The 18,393-nt window shown below is 47.3% G+C and overlaps 1 long non-coding RNA gene across 1 annotated transcript; it reads right to left on the bottom strand.

Annotated features, from left to right (window-relative positions):
* Window positions 1-9,547: 9,547 nt before the first annotated feature.
* LOC135384214 (uncharacterized) lies at window positions 9,548-15,847 on the bottom strand. The gene is made up of 2 exons (XR_010420292.1): window positions 15,473-15,847; window positions 9,548-9,919 (listed from the first exon to the last, which is right to left on the bottom strand). It is a non-coding gene; the product is annotated as an uncharacterized LOC135384214 (long non-coding RNA).
* Window positions 15,848-18,393: the final 2,546 nt, after the last annotated feature.

The following is an 18,393-nucleotide window of genomic DNA, read 5'->3' as shown; positions in this document are numbered from 1 at the left end:
TATTTGAAATGTCAGCCTGCACTCTTAGAAATGAACTGCACCACATAGCACGCTCCTAGCCAACCATCATCCCGAATGACAACGTTCTCGCCCCCGATTTGTTGAAAACGGGAGGAGGAGCCTATTCTGTGCCGTGCATAATGTGCATAAAATAGGCTCCTCCTCCCGTTTTCAACAAATCAGGGGCGAGAACGTTGTCATTCGGGATGATGGTTGGCTAGGAGCGTGCTATCTGGTGAAGTTCATTTCTAAGAGAGGGGGGGGGGGGTTCCTGCGAGGAATTTGCCTGCCCGTGGCAATTGGCGACTGGAGAACTACCAAAATATCTCAGCAATTACGTCACTCACTTTCCTTAGCACCCCTTTCCTCCGTGGGTAGATGTCCCAGAGTTTGTCCGGATGTCCTGACCCCTTCCTCAATTTCTGTCCTCACATAGTGTTCAATTGACCCTAGACCGCTTATCTAGCATACTGTCCATGTCTGGGCCCCCTCCTCAGAAAAATCCTGAATCCGCCCCCTGTGCACGTGTGAAACTCTTCCCGACATTGTGCGCGGGATGTCTTGTATGATTGTGTCAACACTGGATACCACTTTTCAGGTTACGGATTTTCGAATAAACTAGGTTGCTGACGGAACGATTCCCTTTTCCACGGTATATGTTGGAAGCTTGAGATGGCACGGGCGAATGAGACCTGACAATGTTATAGGTTTGTCTGATCTTGCTCGTTCGTGCACATAGGGGGTGGGGGGTGGGGATATTTATTAGATCAAAGGAAAAAAAACGGAGGAAAGGTTAGCCAGCTGTAGGGATCGAACCCACATCTTCTGGATTACCGGTCCAGGGCTCTACCAATTGAGCTAAGCTAACACGCCCCTCCAGCGACTTTCGGGGTTGCTTCATCTGAAGGGACGACAAACCAGCCACTCACTCTCACTCACCCTCCTTTCACTCTTACATTTTTTGCTCACTCATACACACATTCATACGACGGAAATCGACGCAAGCGGCACCTGTTGAACAAGAGAGAAACTGATGTTCTGAGGCTGGAACACATAGAAGGGACAGATACAAACAAAGCCTCAAATTGCCTAAGAAATCAACGATGAAAGATGAAAGTCACTGAAAAGGTTAGCCAGCTCTAGGGATCGAACCCACATCTTCTGGATTACCGGTCCAGGGCTCTACCAATTGAGCTAAGCTAACACGTCCCTCCAGCGACTTTCGGGGTGCGTCATCTGAAGGGACGACAAACCAGCCACTCACTCTCACTCACCCTCCTTTCACTCTTACATTTTTTGCTCACTCATACACACATTCATACGACGGAAATCGACGCAAGCGGCACCTGTTGAACAAGAGAGAAACTGATGTTCTGAGGCTGGAACACATAGAAGGGACAGATACAAACAAAGCCTCAAATTGCCTAAGAAATCAACGATGAAAGATGAAAGTCACTGAAAAGGTTAGCCAGCTCTAGGGATCGAACCCACATCTTACACACCCAGGGTATATGACCCGAGGATAGAAGTCGGTTGTATGTTGCGACTATCATGGTGTCTAGGCCGCCGATTGCTCTGGAGGAATAATTTTCCAGAACTTCTAGCGCCGCCTTACTGCCCGTGAACACAGTCCAAGCGCCGGGCGCTGATCCCGCTATGTGGTTCAACGCGGTCAGTATGGCAAAGAGCTCGGACTCGGTATACATGACGTTTCGTAGGAAAGCTGGTGCGCCACTTCAAGGTTTTCATTCTTTTCTTTTTTTTTGGCAATCAGTTCCACCAGCAGCGTTTTCTGGCCCGGGTTAGCCAAAGGTCGACGTCGTTGCTGCGCTCGAGAAGTGTGTAGAGCTGTGGTTGCGCCTCGTCCTCGTATCAAAATTTGGCGAGCGCACGTTCTCGATTCAGGGCCTTGGAAAGAAAAAGTGGATTCAAATAATATGATTGCCTGCAAAGCTGCTGTCTCGCGTTTCCTCGAAAACGTCTAACTGATACGAATCAATTAATTTGAGGTAATTAGTCGTCCACTAGTGGACATGCGCGTTCCCACATCGTCTTGCACCATGCTCAACGATACGGTGTACGACTTGCTAACGTACCAGTGCAAGTGAACGACCTCCCGCGTGGGCAAAACTAATTGAGCCAAGGGTCACTAAATAAGCTTCGCTTTAGAGTATATCGACACTGAGTTCCAAGAGCGAGCACGCGCCATCTTGTTTCCACGCCACGGTAGCCACGCGCACGTCAGGCGCATTTTTGCGCACTATGCCATCTATCGTGCGTGGGTGAAATGTTCCTTTCCCTTCAACTCACCTTCACATTCTCGGGACGCTCTGATGGACAATACGTGGATTATCTCGCAACAGTGATACAGGCACAGGGATGACACAAACCCGCCATTGTTGTACCTGCGCTCAAGCGGGCGCTTCTGGCAAAATTTCCATCTTGTCCTGGTTGCACGTCATAGAAAACGTAATTCTGACTTCACGTGACTTTGTTTTGCCGCTTACCCGCGTATTTCCGTCGTCATAGTGCCAAGATATGAACGTATTTTGCCAGCGTGATCTATGCGGTGCTTCTTCCGCAACATGGTAGCCCATTTCTCCTTAGTTTAAGTACATCGCATCCGCTCAGTGAGTCTTAACGCGCGGTCGTCATCACATCTTTGGGAGTCGTCAACAGTACGAGGCCTTATGTGCCAAAACTGCGCGTTTTATTGCGAGATTATCGGATAAAAATAACGACCGTGATCGAAAGACATCCGAAACGTCGCGCAGAAACAACAACCGCAATTGTTGGCGAACGGCTTGCCCGCCGATCACGTGCGCCGCCATCTTTGAGGTCACGTGTGCCTCGACGTTTGCTGTGACGTGCGACCAGGACCCGTCCAGGACGTATTGCGTTCGCCTAGCACGCTTTCGTCTACGGAGCCACCCCTTGGATGCCCCCTCATTGGATGCCCCCTCATTGGATGCGCCCTTCTCTGTGCCACAGGGAGCATTATGTTAGCTGTCTTTGATCCTCAACTGGGGATGATATACCGGTGTGGTGCGGAAACAAGATGGCGCTCCTGCTCTCCCTTGAAGACAGCAGTGTCGATACCCTGAAGCCTAACTAATTGGCCCTGTTGTAAAAAGGACGAAGATCATCGGACATCGTTCACGCGCGCATCTACCATTCAGTCCTGTATCGTTCTACCATCGGTCCATTAAATCCTGCACCCTTCAGACTCCGGTTTGCCATAGTTCTCAACATTTGGTGCCGAAACCCGGGAGAAGACTTTTCGAAGAAATATGGCAGCTGGACCGTGCCTTTTGAATAGACCGCGACAACTTCGGGAGCCTGTCCGAGACAGGGTCAGGACACTCTGTTCAGAAATATCCGGACTGCTCAACAACGCTACCTTGTCAAGTCTCTTGGAATTCAAGCTAGCTCTTCTCATGCGTAACGCCAATGTTTTGCAAGGACTGGACAGGGAGATTTACGAAACCATCGACCTGAACGACCTCGAAAGCGACGTGGAGGCCTGCGAGGAGATCACATATCTGGTTATCCTCACTCTACTACGTGCTAACAGGTTCCTTGGTCGTCCAACGGCCCCAACCTCGGTGCTGTCGCTCACAAGCATCGTTATCAAGATGTAGAATTGATGTAGTAAACTCTTACCCAATCACCCTTGCGTGTTCCCAGATCGCAGTGAGGTAATACTGCGGTACATCCAATGAGTTTACCGGTCTTGCTGTCCCTTATGCTTTCGCATCGCAGCACCGTCCCATCATAATAGACGAAGAAACAAGCCCAATGAGAAAGGTAGGCACCGGCCAAGCTCCACGAAGGGAACGACGTAAGCCAGGCTCCTAATGAAGATCCATGTACGCCACGAGTGTAGATATAAACGTCGCATATATTGCAGGAGTCGTCATCCAAGTCTCGTTGGGGTTCCATGACGCTTCGCTGGACAGCACTGTGGATCGAATCGAGTAGAAAAAGGTTTCCTGTCGCGCGATCTGAATGCTATCTCCCTACTTGTCTATCTTCTTGGCAGAGGCTCGCTTTCATGGCAGGGTGACCGACCGCGAACAAGCATCGATAAAAAAAAAAGAAAAAAGAAACGGAGAAAGAACGAAGTGCAAAAAAATCGCCCCTCATGCCGATATGATACGTGGTCCATTGGAAGGTAAGGAATCACTGCAACACGGGACGTACTTTCCCGGTCTCCGCAGCATGTTGGAGCTTCAAGGAGGAGTGTTGCCAGGTGCGGTGCAGATTGCGCCCCCTATGGCGTCACGCTTCTTAAAAATAGGGAAATGCAAGGATAATTCAGTGTTGACCCAAGACTTTCAGTCTTTAAAAACAACGGAAGATTCGGGAAGCACCTCACCTTTACAAGAGTATTCGCCTGCCCTCAGGCAGACAGAGTGAAGCAGACAGAGGGAAAAATGGCGGTTTGCGGGCGGTAGAGGCCATGGGAAATGCACGGGGTGAGAATTTGCTTTGCTTCTAACTTTTTTCCTACAAAAGTGACAGCATTTGAAAAAAATATGGACAAAGCTTCAGGCGAAAGACTTATCAGTCTGCGAAGTTTGATGCCCCAGAACCATCACCTTCTATCTTTATGACGCGATCAAAGATGTGTAACCTTTATTAAATGCACACTGTATGTCGGCAGCGCGAAAGTGTCGTTCGCGAGCGAGAACACGTGGCATGTGACGCAACTTAACGCTAGCGAAGAGAATTTGGTATTTCTTCCGCCCCAAACGCGTCGCCCGTAAAGGCGCAGATATAGTCCGACGAAACTGTGCTGCGCGTTCGCGCGCTATTCGCCTCGAGATCGAATAGCGTCGCCACCATGCGGCTGCTCCGTGAACTGCCTTTAGTGGGGATGCGCCGCTTGAGTGGGTGCTTTCGCTGTGGTTATCATGCTCGAAAACGTGCTTGGAAGGATCAATTTCTGGACATTTGAGCTTTTAAAATCGCTTCAAAATGAGTGAAAATGACTTGGTGGAAGTCTTTTTTGAACTTCTCTAGTTCTCTGCACCAGCGTGCTTAGCAGGGAGGAAAACTACGGAACATGCATATGTTCCAGTATGCAGATCCCACTCGTCCTTTGTTATATTATATTTGTCACTGCGGTTCTATGTGTCAAATAAAACGTACCAAGAGCTAAGGTCAATGTTTTAAGTTTTTTTTAAAATCATAAGCATAAAACTATGTCAGTTATTTATTGAATGGTTTATGTGCTAGCTTTTCGAAGTTACTTCATAATGCTGAGTTAGGATATTCTGCACGCGCTAAACACAAATTGTATCGAATGCATGAATATATGGAATATATGAATGCATGAATATGTATGTTATACGATGTTCATATGTATTTATGACACGGGTGTTTTTAAATGTGTGAATTTCAAGCTTTCATCTCATTTCATCTGACCGTATGACAGGATAAACTTTTATCGTTCACATACGTAATCATTTGAACACACGCATTCAAGGTAAAATGCTATGACCATCACTGAACATCTATGTTCTATGAAACTGAACGTTCTATGTAAAACACGCGTGTTTTTTGGGGGTATGAAGCGCGAGTGCAACAGCGTGTCTCAGAATATACCTGCGCTGGAACCAAAAACTTAGTTTATATGTAGTTATTACCTGACCGGTAGCACCCCACACAAAGTCAAGTCCACCACACAGCGAGACATCTCGTAACATATTTTAGCACCATTTAATGAATGCCCACACAAGAAACGAATCATACCTCGAACCTCTCCCGGACTCGCACGACCTGAATAATCACTGCTCTTATTCGACGCAAAAAATTGTAGCGAAGGGCTTGAATACTTCATGGGCTATTCTGCCCTTATGCTGCATTCTTGCACATTTGTACATTCAGATTCATTATTGTTGATTAGTACATTGTACATTTCGATCAGTGGATCAGGAGTTCTGAGTGTTTCTTTTTTCTTAATTCTTGTTGTCTCGACGTAAGATAAAGAGGTACAGGGAAAGACGGCTATATACACAAGCGACGAATAAATATTCGAGCGAGAGCTGCAAAACAAAATCCAGCTTGGAACAAAGGAGGCAGTGTTTCCCTTCAAAAGCGCACAGGAGATTTTCTTTTCACAACTTCGCGACTTGAGCGTTTCGAAGTGCATCACTTTTTGTCAACTTCCACACCTCATCAGCGTTCTAAGTATCGCATTTCAACACATCCGCAATATGTGAGGCACTGACAGCAGCATTTCATCCAGAAACACTGCGATACATGCGTAGAAAAGCCAGAGCCTACTGCGTCCGACCATGCCGTATCCCCACTAGGGCATCCGTCGCAGCGCCACCTACAGTTCGATCTCGAGGCGAATACAGTTGCGCCACGCGCGCAGAGCCGTTTATATGGAGAGTTTGGCCATTAGGAGGAGCCTAACTTAAAGCGCGTCATGCGACGTCACGGCTAAGCCACCTCCCTTGCCGTGCTCTATTGTTGTCCCGTTGTCAGCCGGTCGCCGACGCCATATTGATGCTGGTCATTGTTTACGATGCAAGACGGCCAGACACGTGCGTACATTGTCCTTCGAACGCCCTTCGTCCTTGAACTCTTTCAGTTTGGCAACAAAGCCCCCTTATCACAGGCGGCTGTGGGTCCTAAGCCGGTTATTCCTGTAGATTGCATTCATTGCGACAACAAAGCTGGCGGACAGCATCAATATGGCGCGCACCAGATGGCTGATAAGCGGATTCTGCTTGGATTCAGGCTTTTTAGGCGGCGCATCGACCACTCTGACGTCGAAATAGGCTCCACCCACGAGGCGGCAAAAGATCAAAGAATAGCCAAACTCTCCCTATAAATGGCTCTGCACGCGCGGGGGAAATCACGCCCTCTATAGTCTAGTTGGTAGCACGGCCGGCGGCGTTCAACCCGCTAGGACTTCGCCCGCGCAGAATAGAACTTGTTCTATTTTTCGCCGTCCGCGCTCGTGCCGTCAGATCAGCACAGTCGCAGTCGCGCTGCTGAAGTCACAGTGACTTTGCGCATGCGCAACTTTCACAGGCGGAGGCAATTCCTCACTGTCATACCTGTCCCATTACCAGCACAATGCACAAAGGTCTTCCTGGAGCTTACATTGCTCTACTTGTCAAATGTCCTCACAGCTCCTTCTCTGGGAATTTAATATCGCACCTAATTATGCCCACTGCTTCTAATTGCGTGTATGTCGTCAGCAAAATGTCCGTGAATAGATTGCGGTGCTGTATCCCGGACCACAATACAATATCATATTATTCGTGCGTTGAGCGAGCAGCGCGAGACTTCTTCACCATCATCAACGCGTTGTCATCTACTTCCTAAACAAGGGGCTATGGAAACCAGTGTTTCCACAACCTCGGGCCGTCAGTCCGTCCGTTCCGTCGCCGAGGAAGACTCAGCACGCAAAAAGGTTTGAACAGCAGCAACAAAGGTTTCTATCATAGTTTAGTTACATGGGCGAGATCCTAACACCGCCGCCAAACAAAAGCCGCCCAAACCACCCAAGCAGCACAGTGTACTGAAAGTCGAGTGCTATAGGGGTGGACGGTATGTGTCTTATCAAAGTTCTTTAGTTGCACAAGCCTGTTCAAGGCCTTCCACCTACCCGTCCACCCCTATTGCACTCGACTTTCAGTACATTGTGCTGCTTGAGCACTCACACCCGTGTGCTTGTATCTCCCTGCCCCGCTCCCCTAACCCGTGTCGTCAACCACCTGTCCTGCCATCTCGTGACACAATCAAAACTGATAGCGATGGCCCACCATCCCCTCACCCTCAAGGGTCCCACCCGTCACTCATAGTTCGTCGTCGGACATCGTCTTGGTAGGGGAAGATGCCTTCAGAAGATCAGGCCTGAGCCTTCTGAGCGAGGCCAATGCTGTGGCGACATCTCCGTGGGCGGATTGGGCGGCCTGCTGCTTAGCCTTGCGTAGTTGGTCACGTCGGTGAGTACTGCGGTGAATTTCCGGTTCTCCGCAAAGCGGACATGGGAGTCTCCTCTCTTCTTCGGTAAGTAGGATGGGTGGGTCATTCAGGTGACAGTCAGTTAGGGTTAGTCCCCTGAAGGGGAGGGGCGCCTTGGTAGGATCGTCCGTGCGGAGTAGACCAGCGGGTACGGGAGGCCCGGCTAGCCGAGTTGGTAGAGCACGAGACTTTTCATCTCAGGGTCGTGGGTTCGGGCACCACGTTGGGCGCCAGTTGTGGTATCACGGGTTTCCACAACCTCAGGCGGCGAATACCAAAAGTGTATCGTGCATATGAATACCAAAAGTGTATCGGCGAATACCAAAAAAGGTATCTCTCCCGGTGTTCGTTATCGCATTCTACCGATACTTCTGTACCGACACCGCCGCTGGCGCTCTGACAGCGGCTCGGAATAGGGCTCCGGGTCGACCCGAGAGTAGGGAGTAGCTACTCTCCGCGTTCCAAAACCTACTCGATGAGATTACGACATCCGTTCCAAAAGCAGGTCGCCTACTCGAGATGGACTTGCTCTACCCCCTCTCAGACGGGAGTGGCTAAGAGTAGTGCCGTCAGAGCTGTCGTCTGCATTGAAATCTACGGTCGTCTGCTTTTGCTGCTGCTCGTCTCGTCAGCATCATACAGGGCGCAGGAAAGTTCCAGTGCAGATTTTGCTACCTCATGTTTTATTCAGAGCAACATGCACGGAACCATATATATAACACATATCAGATCATTGCATGTGAAGGTCGAAACCTGTTTCTGTGCCTTTTAGAGCTAGCTGGAGACGAGAACAGTGTTACCGTTTCTCGGACCGTGCGGTAAATACCCCTAATTCGTGGCATGCATGCTTTACGAACCCACGCAGATTACCACGTACCGAAGTCGACAACGTGACACTAAAGCGAAGCAGCGGACAGCGGCTTCGATGTCTCCAGGCCCAAATGTCACTGTCGTCTGCTGCCGCCATGTTGAGAATCGTACTGGCGCCCGTCCCACAGCCTACCCGAGGGTTACCCTACTCCCGTGGTCACGTCGTACAGCTCTGTCACGTGATTGCACTCTATTCTGGAGTTCGTAACGTTCTCAACGAGCTACGTAACGTCCATTTGTGTGTCGGGCGTCGTCCGAAACTGTTAGGGAAGAACTACCAGCTGAGATGCGCTGAAAGTATTCACTACTCCCTGCTTTCGTTGCCTCTCATGCCGACATCCATTTGAAGCTAAAAAAGGGACACACCTTCTCGGTCTCCGCCCCATGTTGGAGCTTCGAGGCGCAATGTTGCCATGCGCGTGGCGTATTCCGCACCCTGTGACGTCATACTTGTTAAAAATAGGGACATACAAGGGTCGTTGAACGATGACCGAGACTTTAATTTTTAAATGCCATGGAAGATTCGGAAAACACCAAACAGGTCCGTTTTCAAAGGTATTCACCTGCCCCACGCAAATGAAAGACGTCCCCAAACGGTCACACAGGACTCGAAAGTAGAAGGATTTCGCCAGTTAATCATATCGGCAATGGAACATACGTACATCCAACAATCTGCCCTGGAGCGCTCTCTATGGTTGGACATCTTTATTACCATCCAGTTAACTTCAAACGACCGTTTTTGCCACCGTGAATTAGACTAATAATAGCTGTTTAACTCGAGCCTTTCTGAACATCTGCTGGGGCTTCGTGATCAAGCGGCATCTGTGAAGGTATTCAGTGCAGTTGAGCATGGAGCTTCGTCGCCAAGGAACGTTGGGGCAACACGTCGGATCGTTATCGAGGGCTTCATTGACACACCAATCTCTTCGAGCATCAGCATCACCCATTTCTGGCAGTTGTTCTTAGGGACATCATACTGGCTGGCGTAATCGCTGTTCATCTTCTCCATCACCATCCATATACGTTCCTTTGCGATATCAGCATTACTTTGTACCGGATACTGGAACGACAAAGAGAAAAGAGATATTAACTGGAGATATTAACTCCCTTCCCCTGAAAAGTGCGTTTTGTAATTATATGCACATACGAGGCTTGTTCAGATATACAGCTTTCCCGAATCCCTATGTTTGCCTTTTTTTTTTACAAGCCAACAATCCCAATCGGAGGATCGAGTACATATACAGGGTGTTTCAGTTAAATCCCCGGGCTAAATAATTCGCGAACCGGTGCACCAATCGAATAACTTTCTTTTTTACAAGTATCTGTCCAATACCGCCTACAAGATGCGCACCGCGTGAATGAGCGGGAGGCGCTCATTATTTAAATAAAAATGCAAATGAGTTTCGTAAAAAAGCGTAACTTCTAAAGCAGGGCGCTGTCGGTATTAAAATGGGTACTACCCCTTTTGGGACCTTCAGTGGACACCTTTCAGAGAAAAATCTGCCACCGAAGCGGGTCATTTGTTGCAGTAATTAAATTGGTTTCGGTTTACGTATTTTTGTCGCGGCTGGTCGCGGCGAAGCGCAAAAGGACGTAATTCATTGATGTAATTCATTGGTGTAAGGACGTAATTCATTTATGGATAAGGGAGTGAAAGAGCGTCTTTTTGCGCTTCGCCGCGACCAGCCGCGACAAAAATACGTAAACCGAAACCAATTAATTACTGCAACAAATGACCCGCTTCGGTGGCAGATTTTTCTCTGAAAGGTGTCCACTGAAGGTCCCAAAAGGGGTAGTACCCATTTTAATACCGACAGCGCCCTGCTTTAGAAGTTACGCTTTTTTACGAAACTCATTTGCATTTTTATTTAAATAATGAGCGCCTCCCGCTCATTCACGCGGTGCGCATCTTGTAGGCGGTATTGGACAGATACTTGTAAAAAGAAAGTTATTCGATTGGTGCACCGGTTCGCGAATTATTTAGCCCGGGGATTTAACTGAAACACCCTGTATGGTAAATCCGTAATATGCCGATTACAACCAATGGTCGCTCTATTTTACAGTGACTGTATTTTGTGGTTATGTGCTGTACTTTACACTGATTTTTCTAGACATTTCTTTCCTTCTTTTTTGCTGCCACTGTTGCCAATGTCATTGACGAACGTCTTTAGTGGACCCATCACTAGCCTCTGCTATGGGACCACTCAGTTTTTGTGACATTTTACCTTGAAGAAAAGTCCAAATCAAATCAAATCAATTCAACACGCAAGACCAGCTTCAGAAGAACTTTAAAGGAGCAGTCTAGAGGTACACAACTTCGCTTCAGTTTTTTGGTCTGCATTGAATGTTAGGCACCCGAAAACAGTTTTCCCACAATTAGTACAACCGTAGCGAGATTCGGACGCCTGCAATAGACCCCTGAACCTCCCTAGCGCGAGACACCCTCCTACGCCTTCTTGATAGACACGTGATGAGCGCCGCCACGCGCATCGCTATGTGACGTGAGCGGTAGGGACGCTCCTCATTGGACCCGGGGTCACATGATCGATGATGAGCAACACCGCGCGGGCCGGAGCCTCTGCTACCGCCTCGGAGACGCAAGGCGTCCCCAGCTGCCTGATGCACGGTATTTCTAAGCAGGTAGCGCGACTCCCATAGGCCCCTGTGTCTTCAGACTGACGCCATGATAGAGACGGTCAGCGCCATCCATCCGTTGCGCGGACTAATACGACTTTAGGTAAATGACTTCAGAGGTGACGTCAGCAGGATAAGTAATGCATAATTAGCCATGGCACGTTTACGTTCGCGCACTCCGTTTGCGTTCTATTCCCTTTCCCTCACCCAGGCAACAATACCAGACGAGAACAGAGAAAAATAAATCGTGTCAGGTTTAATGAAACATATCAATTCGAAATACGTATAGTTACCACAAATTTTGACAACTCCAAACAGAAGGGCATCGTGACGACCACGCAGAAATTAGGAGGCTCACTTAAAGCTCAATTTCTCACCTATAGAGCTATACATACACGTAGTGATTAGACGTTTGCATTTATTCAATGAGTGACCATTATAGGTCCATTGCAACAAAACATGACATCGTTGGTGCACAGCTGATTCCTGCTAACACGCATGCCATCATGGCCGCTCGTCCCATGTTTTTTTTTTTTTTTTTGGGCCAGCAACGAGGACGCATTGAATTCACCTGTTCACATGTGTTAATCTTGGTCTACGGTAGAGCCCTGCACCATCCGCGGATGGAAGCGGATATCCGCAAGATACTTGCGGATTCGGATGAAGATTTAGCACTTTCTGCGGTGTGCGGATCGGATGCGGATGGCGCGAGGTCGGATGCGGATCGGATGCGGATACGAAGGCAGCGGATCGGATGCGGATATACCGCGTGCTGTCATTTTTCCACCAGCAATTTATTTGTATTGCGCGCCGACAGCCGACAGCGAGCGCATGTTCGGGTTCACCTTTGACCATGCACGGCGGCAAGACGGGAGAGGAGGCATTCTGGAGTCTCGAACCTCGCGAGCACCGACGAGGTAGCGTTCCACGCGTTCCAGAAGTCTCTCCATATCGCGTTTGTTGAAAGGTTACCTTTGCTTGTCGTCATGACTGAGTCCTTCCGTGACAGCATGGAGGCATCCGAAATTATACCAACATGCTTCCGGCGGTCTTTACGCGTCTTTCGAAACGTGCGGATTTTGCGGATCGGATGCGGATGATGCGTTTTGCTCAGCGGATCGGATGCGGATGTAAACTGTTGTGTATGGTGCGGATGCGGATAACGTATGCGCGGATGCGGGTCGGATGCGGATGCCAAAAATCCCATCCGCGCAGGGCTCTAGTCTACGGCTCCGAGATGTGAAGTCAATCGTTTCCTGTTTAACCCAAAAAGTGGACGAACTCCGTATTACACTGCACGGACACACTGCACGGATACAGAGGCGCACGGAAAAACGCGACCCACTGTGACACATGCGCAAAGGAGCAGGATATGAAAATGTACTCGGCTGGTAGATGATTTCGTGTATGTGCACGAGTGGGGCAACAGAATGTTTTTCCTACATTGAATTTATGAATAACCTATTAGTGAACACACAACCCAGGCCAATGTTGTAAAGTTTTTTTTTCCTTGTTTTTACGATTGTCCGTCTACTACAAACACCCAGGATCGCTCGCGCCTCATCATAATAGCCTTGCCGAAGGGTCTGATGGGGTATTTTCACTTGTTTTCCCTACCACTTTATATATATATATATATATACCTTGCGTGATGTCCGAAACAGAGCACTTGAAGGCTGTCAAGGACATGACCGCTGATTTTTGGGACCGCTGATACCATGGAAAGAACGAGCGGTGCAGCACGAATCTAACTGTGTGTTGTACAGCGATACCCCACCCAGTGCTTCCCGATTGTTCCCGATAACGTGGAGCATGCCTCACCGTTTTCACCGCACAGTTAGTTCAGTGGCTATCAGGTGGCGCCACAATAGCGCCATCACTGCTTGCTTTGGGGAGTTCTCGAAATTCACCATTAAGAATAAACCGCTTAAGAGTAAAACATTTAAGAATAAAGCGCTTAAAAATACACTGGTAAAAATATATCACCTAAAATAAACCGTTTACTATCCCCGCTTAAGGATCACCGTTTAATAATCCCACCATTAAAAATCAACCGTTTCAAAATCCCCTCACCATCTAGCACGGAGGCGCACTGATTGCAATTTGCGCCGGGTTGGATCAGGTTATGTTAGATTAGTTTAGCTTGGTTTCGGTTAGTTTGGGATAGTTTAGGCTAGTTTGGTCCTGTGAAGTTAGTTTAAGCCCCTTGCTTGCAGTTCACGTCGATGTGGGCCATACGACATTACTTTAGCAACTATAGGGGAGTTCCCGAAATCCACAATTAAGAATAAACCGCTTAAGAATAAAACAGTCAAGAATAAACCACTCAAGAAATACACGGTTAAAAATATATCTCCTAAAATAAACCGCTTACTATCCCCGCTTAGAGATCACCGATTAATAACCCACAATTAAAAATAAACTGTTTCAAAATCCCCTCACCATCTAGTACGCAGGCGGATTGATTACAATTTGCGCCAGGTTAGATCAGGTTATGCTAGGTTAGGTTAGGTTAGGTTAGTTTAGCTTTCTTTCGGTTAGTTTGGGAGAGTTTAGGCGAGTTTTAGTCCTGTGAGGTTAGTTTAAGCCCCTTGCTTGACTTCATCTTGATTGGGGCCATACCACATGACTCTAGCAACTGTAGGGTGGATTTTGGGGGATTCCGAAACGATATATTTTTAACCATGGATTCCTTAGCGTTTTTATTTAAGCGGGGATATTTCGGCGATTATTTTTGCGCATTGATTTTTAAGCGTATATTCTGGGAGATATATTTTTAACAGTGGGTACTTACGCGTTTGTTTTTGAAAGATTATTTTTAATGGTTTCAAACGGGATACACCCCAAATTGCAATCAGTCCGTGCTAGATGGTGAGGGGATTTTGAAACAGTTTATTTTTTAATGGTGGATTATTAAACGGTGCTCTCTAAGCGGGGATAGTAAGCGGTTTATCTTAGGTGATATATTTTTAACCGTGTACTTTTTAAGCGGATTATTCTTGAATGCTTTATTCTTAAGCGTTTATCCTCAAGGGTGGATTTCGGGGAACCCTCCCCCCCACACACACACTAAAAGGGAGTGATTTCTGAAGAAAGGGGAGTCAAACAGTAGACAATGCCCCGGTGATATGTGACCCTTTTCCAGAAAAATGCAAATACAGTATACATGACAGAGACTGAGGCCGTTGACGCTTTTCCGGACAAGCGAATGAGAATGACCTATATGACGTCCTTGCAGATCGTTACCCGTACTTGCCGTCCGGATACGGACGACGAATTCCGGATAACCGAAACAAAATCCGTTGGTAGCAGGCTCGTTCCCTGTAATGTATAGTCCGGATAACGAGATTTCCGGATATCTGAACTCCGGATAAGCGAGACACGACCTCACTGGCTTCGCACTGGGCCTTCAGTGGTGTTTCGGCACACCCTCACGGGGCGACTCACGCGCTACGTCACTTGCGGCGTGACACACCGTGTCTCAACGCCTCTTACGGACGTGCCTTAGCAATTTGCACAGTCCTTGCAAAAGTTGGAACCCACAGGCCGCACTATACCCTCTGATACTGGACGAAAAGTGCAAATCACTAGTGCGGAAATTGCATAGCACAACTGCGCGATGCGGACACGTTGAGCTACTCTTCCGCTGACGTCTTTGCTACGACACTTCCGACCGAATCCTTTCGCCACGCCAGCTGTGTCGGCAAGGGCATATCTCATCACGGGATGAAGTTGTCACCTATCAACTTCAGTGGATCAGTTTCTATAACGCGCCCTATTAGTGACCCCGGGAACAGCGTGTTCGAACCCGACTGAAGACGTCAGCAACATTGCGCCAGCTGCTTCACCACATCGTCTTGCGCGATGGTCAACGACACGGTGTGTCCCCGCGTGGGCAAGACTAACGGAGCCTAAACCTCGAATGGTGCCTCTCATGAACATGGCTCTCAAAATGCAGAATTGGTGTCGTAACTCTTACCCAATTGCCCTTGCGTTGCTCCAGACTGTCGTGAGGTAATACTGTGATAGCTCCAGTCAGTTCGCTGGTCTCAGGGTCCTTGAAGCCTTCGTATCGCACGGCGGTCTTATCGCGATAGACGAAGTAACAAGCCCAATGCGAAATGCGGTCGAAGGCCAAACAGCACGAAGACGACGAAGAAGTGGACGACTCAAACCAGGACTGTGATGAAGGCGTATCTATGGGGCGAGTGTAGATATAAACATCACACGTATTGGGTGATTGTAAGGTGATCGTGCTGTTATTCACGTTTCGTTGGGATTCCATGTCTGTCCTCTGTGCATATAGCACCGTGGATGGAATACTATCTCTCTACGTCTCTATATCTTCTTGGCAGGCGTCCGCTTTCACGGCGAGGCGATTGACCGTGAACAAACATCGATAAAAGACAGACAAAGAACGCAATGCGAAAGCCCCGCAAAGTACAGGTGAATGTACGTTCCCGTGCACCAGACTTGTGCGTAACGCGTTACTAGTAATTGCGTTACTTGTAATCAATTACCTATTTGAGTAATTTTTCGAGTAATCGGTTACTTTACTGTCAAAGTAATTTTTCGAGTAATCAATTACTTTTCTGAGTAATCGATTACTCAGTAATTGATTACTTTTCCGGCAGAGATCTTATCTTTCAGATGTTCTGCCCCAAGTCAAGCCCCTGGTGCCATCAGCCTTTGTTGGGCTGTACCACTATAGCAAGCGGAGGTCATTGTAATAACGCTCTGGAAGTTCAGCGTCTCTCTCCCTAATCTCTTCCTACGCCAGTGTGATGGTACCTGAAGCTTTGGAGGTTTAGTGAGTCATGGGGAAGTTCCACGCAATGCTCTTCCACAATCGGGTCAACGTCTTCCCGGGTGTACAGATCTCCTTGTCCTACGTGTTTTTGTTTGTCTTGTTATTTCAGATGTTCCGCTGTTGATCCTTTTTATTTTTATTTTTTTCTGAGGCACACAAAGACGGTTATAATTTGCGTGAATGCAGAGTAACGACCGAACTAACGCGTTACTTTTCTACTCGTTACTCAATTACATTTGAAGTCGAGTAATTGGTAATGGTAATCAATTACTTTTTCCACAGAAGTAACGGTAACGGTAATCAATTACTTTTTTCGAGTAACGGGCACAAGTCTGCCGTGCACTACGTGAGAATTCTGCCTCACGTGTGAGCAAATCAGAGGTGGGGAGTAATGCATTGCAAAGTAATCACCGTGATTTCTACTGTGCGCACCTTGGAGTAAAGGATAATCAATGAAATAGGAATATAGCCTCTATGAGGGCAACAAGTAACAATTAGTGGTAGTGATTCGCTGTTTTGGTATGGTACCGTCTTAGTGTCTCTTGTGCTGTCAGAGGTAGTTCTTCTGCCAGGACGGAACTGTAGACTGTGGGCTTCATCCGCCGGCTCCATAATGCTAGATAAGGCATCATCTGTAATAAATCTTATCTATAATTCTTGTCTATCAGCTCCCCTTCTGCGGGGATTTAGTGGCACCGATTTGGGGATGCACGGGTGGCTATTACCTACTGCAAAAAAAAAAAAAAAAAAAAGCGAGGGAAAAAACTTATGCATAGCATCTTTGAGGCTTATGCCCTAAAAGTAAAACGTAAATGTAATGCCAGAGTAATGTCATTACTGCGTTAAAGTAATGGCATTACTAATGCATTACTAACATCCAAAAAGTAATGAGTAATGTAATGCATTAGTTTTTTTATACATGTAATGAGTAATATGGTAATGCGCTACAAAATAAAAGTAATTTCCCCATCTCTGAATGAAGTGGAGAACACTGAACATATATTAATTAACTGCACCAGATACAATGTTCAAAGCACGACCTACTACGTAATAACGACCATGTCCTAGGCACCCCTTCCCAGCGCCGCATTTTTGGAAGCTAGCGGTGGCGCTTCTCATCGTCCCAGTTATTGCTTCCCCAACTTCTACGGTACTTTGTACTTCAGCTTACTTTTGTATTTCTGTACGAGCGGTGGACGTTCCACAGATGTTTCATTCTGAGGTTGATTATTATTATCATTCTACGCGTTTTCATAGGAGCTATCGCTGCATGTCGTCTGCGGGTGTATCCCGTTTGAAAGTCTTAAAAATAACCTTTCAAAAATAAACGCGTAAGTAGTCACGGTTAATAATAAATCTCCCAGAATATATGCTTATAGATCAACGCACACAAATAATCGCTCAAATATCCCCGTGTAAATAAAAACGCTAAGGAATCCCCGGTTAAGAATATGTCGTTAAAAATAAATCGTTTCAGAATCCCCCCAAAATCAACCATACGGTCGCCACTGTCACGTGGTATGGCCGCGAGTGAAATAGACAATCCGCTTCGACAAATAATCCCAAAGTCGGCGAATTTAATTGCACTCTTGCCATGAGTATACTTCGTACATCGAACTTCCATTCTTTGTACGCATAGCAAGCGTACTTCATTTGAACGTCAGTGTAAAAGTGTCAGTGTCAGTGTCAAAAGTGTCAGTGTCTCTTGTTAAAGCGAACTCAGAGCACACGGACGAAAGAATGAGCGCTCAACACTACCACAGTTCCCTTCGAAACAACGAAATCAAGTCAAGCGAAATAACTCCGGACATGCATATAATGCATAGTGTGAAGAAGATCCCGATCACGCTCAGCCCCATCGCTCCCACCATCGCGCCGAGCCGCGCGCAATTAATTCTCGTTTCGGAACTTCTTTTCCGAAACGGTTTTTCATAACTGTTTTTCAACGGCTTTTTTTTTGTCCTTTCTCCACGAGAAAGGAAAACATAGCAACAACACACACATAAACAACATATGGCACCCATGACAGATTACTAGGTAGAGGGTGAGTGCTAACAAGAGCAAAATCCACCAATATAAGCTATGTCTTA

The sequence above is a fragment of the Ornithodoros turicata genome, chromosome 2 (genome assembly GCF_037126465.1).
Source record: "Ornithodoros turicata isolate Travis chromosome 2, ASM3712646v1, whole genome shotgun sequence".
Taxonomy (NCBI): domain Eukaryota; kingdom Metazoa; phylum Arthropoda; class Arachnida; order Ixodida; family Argasidae; genus Ornithodoros; species Ornithodoros turicata.
Note: the sequence above shows the minus strand (reverse complement) of the source record. Positions and strands in the feature narration are given on the sequence as shown.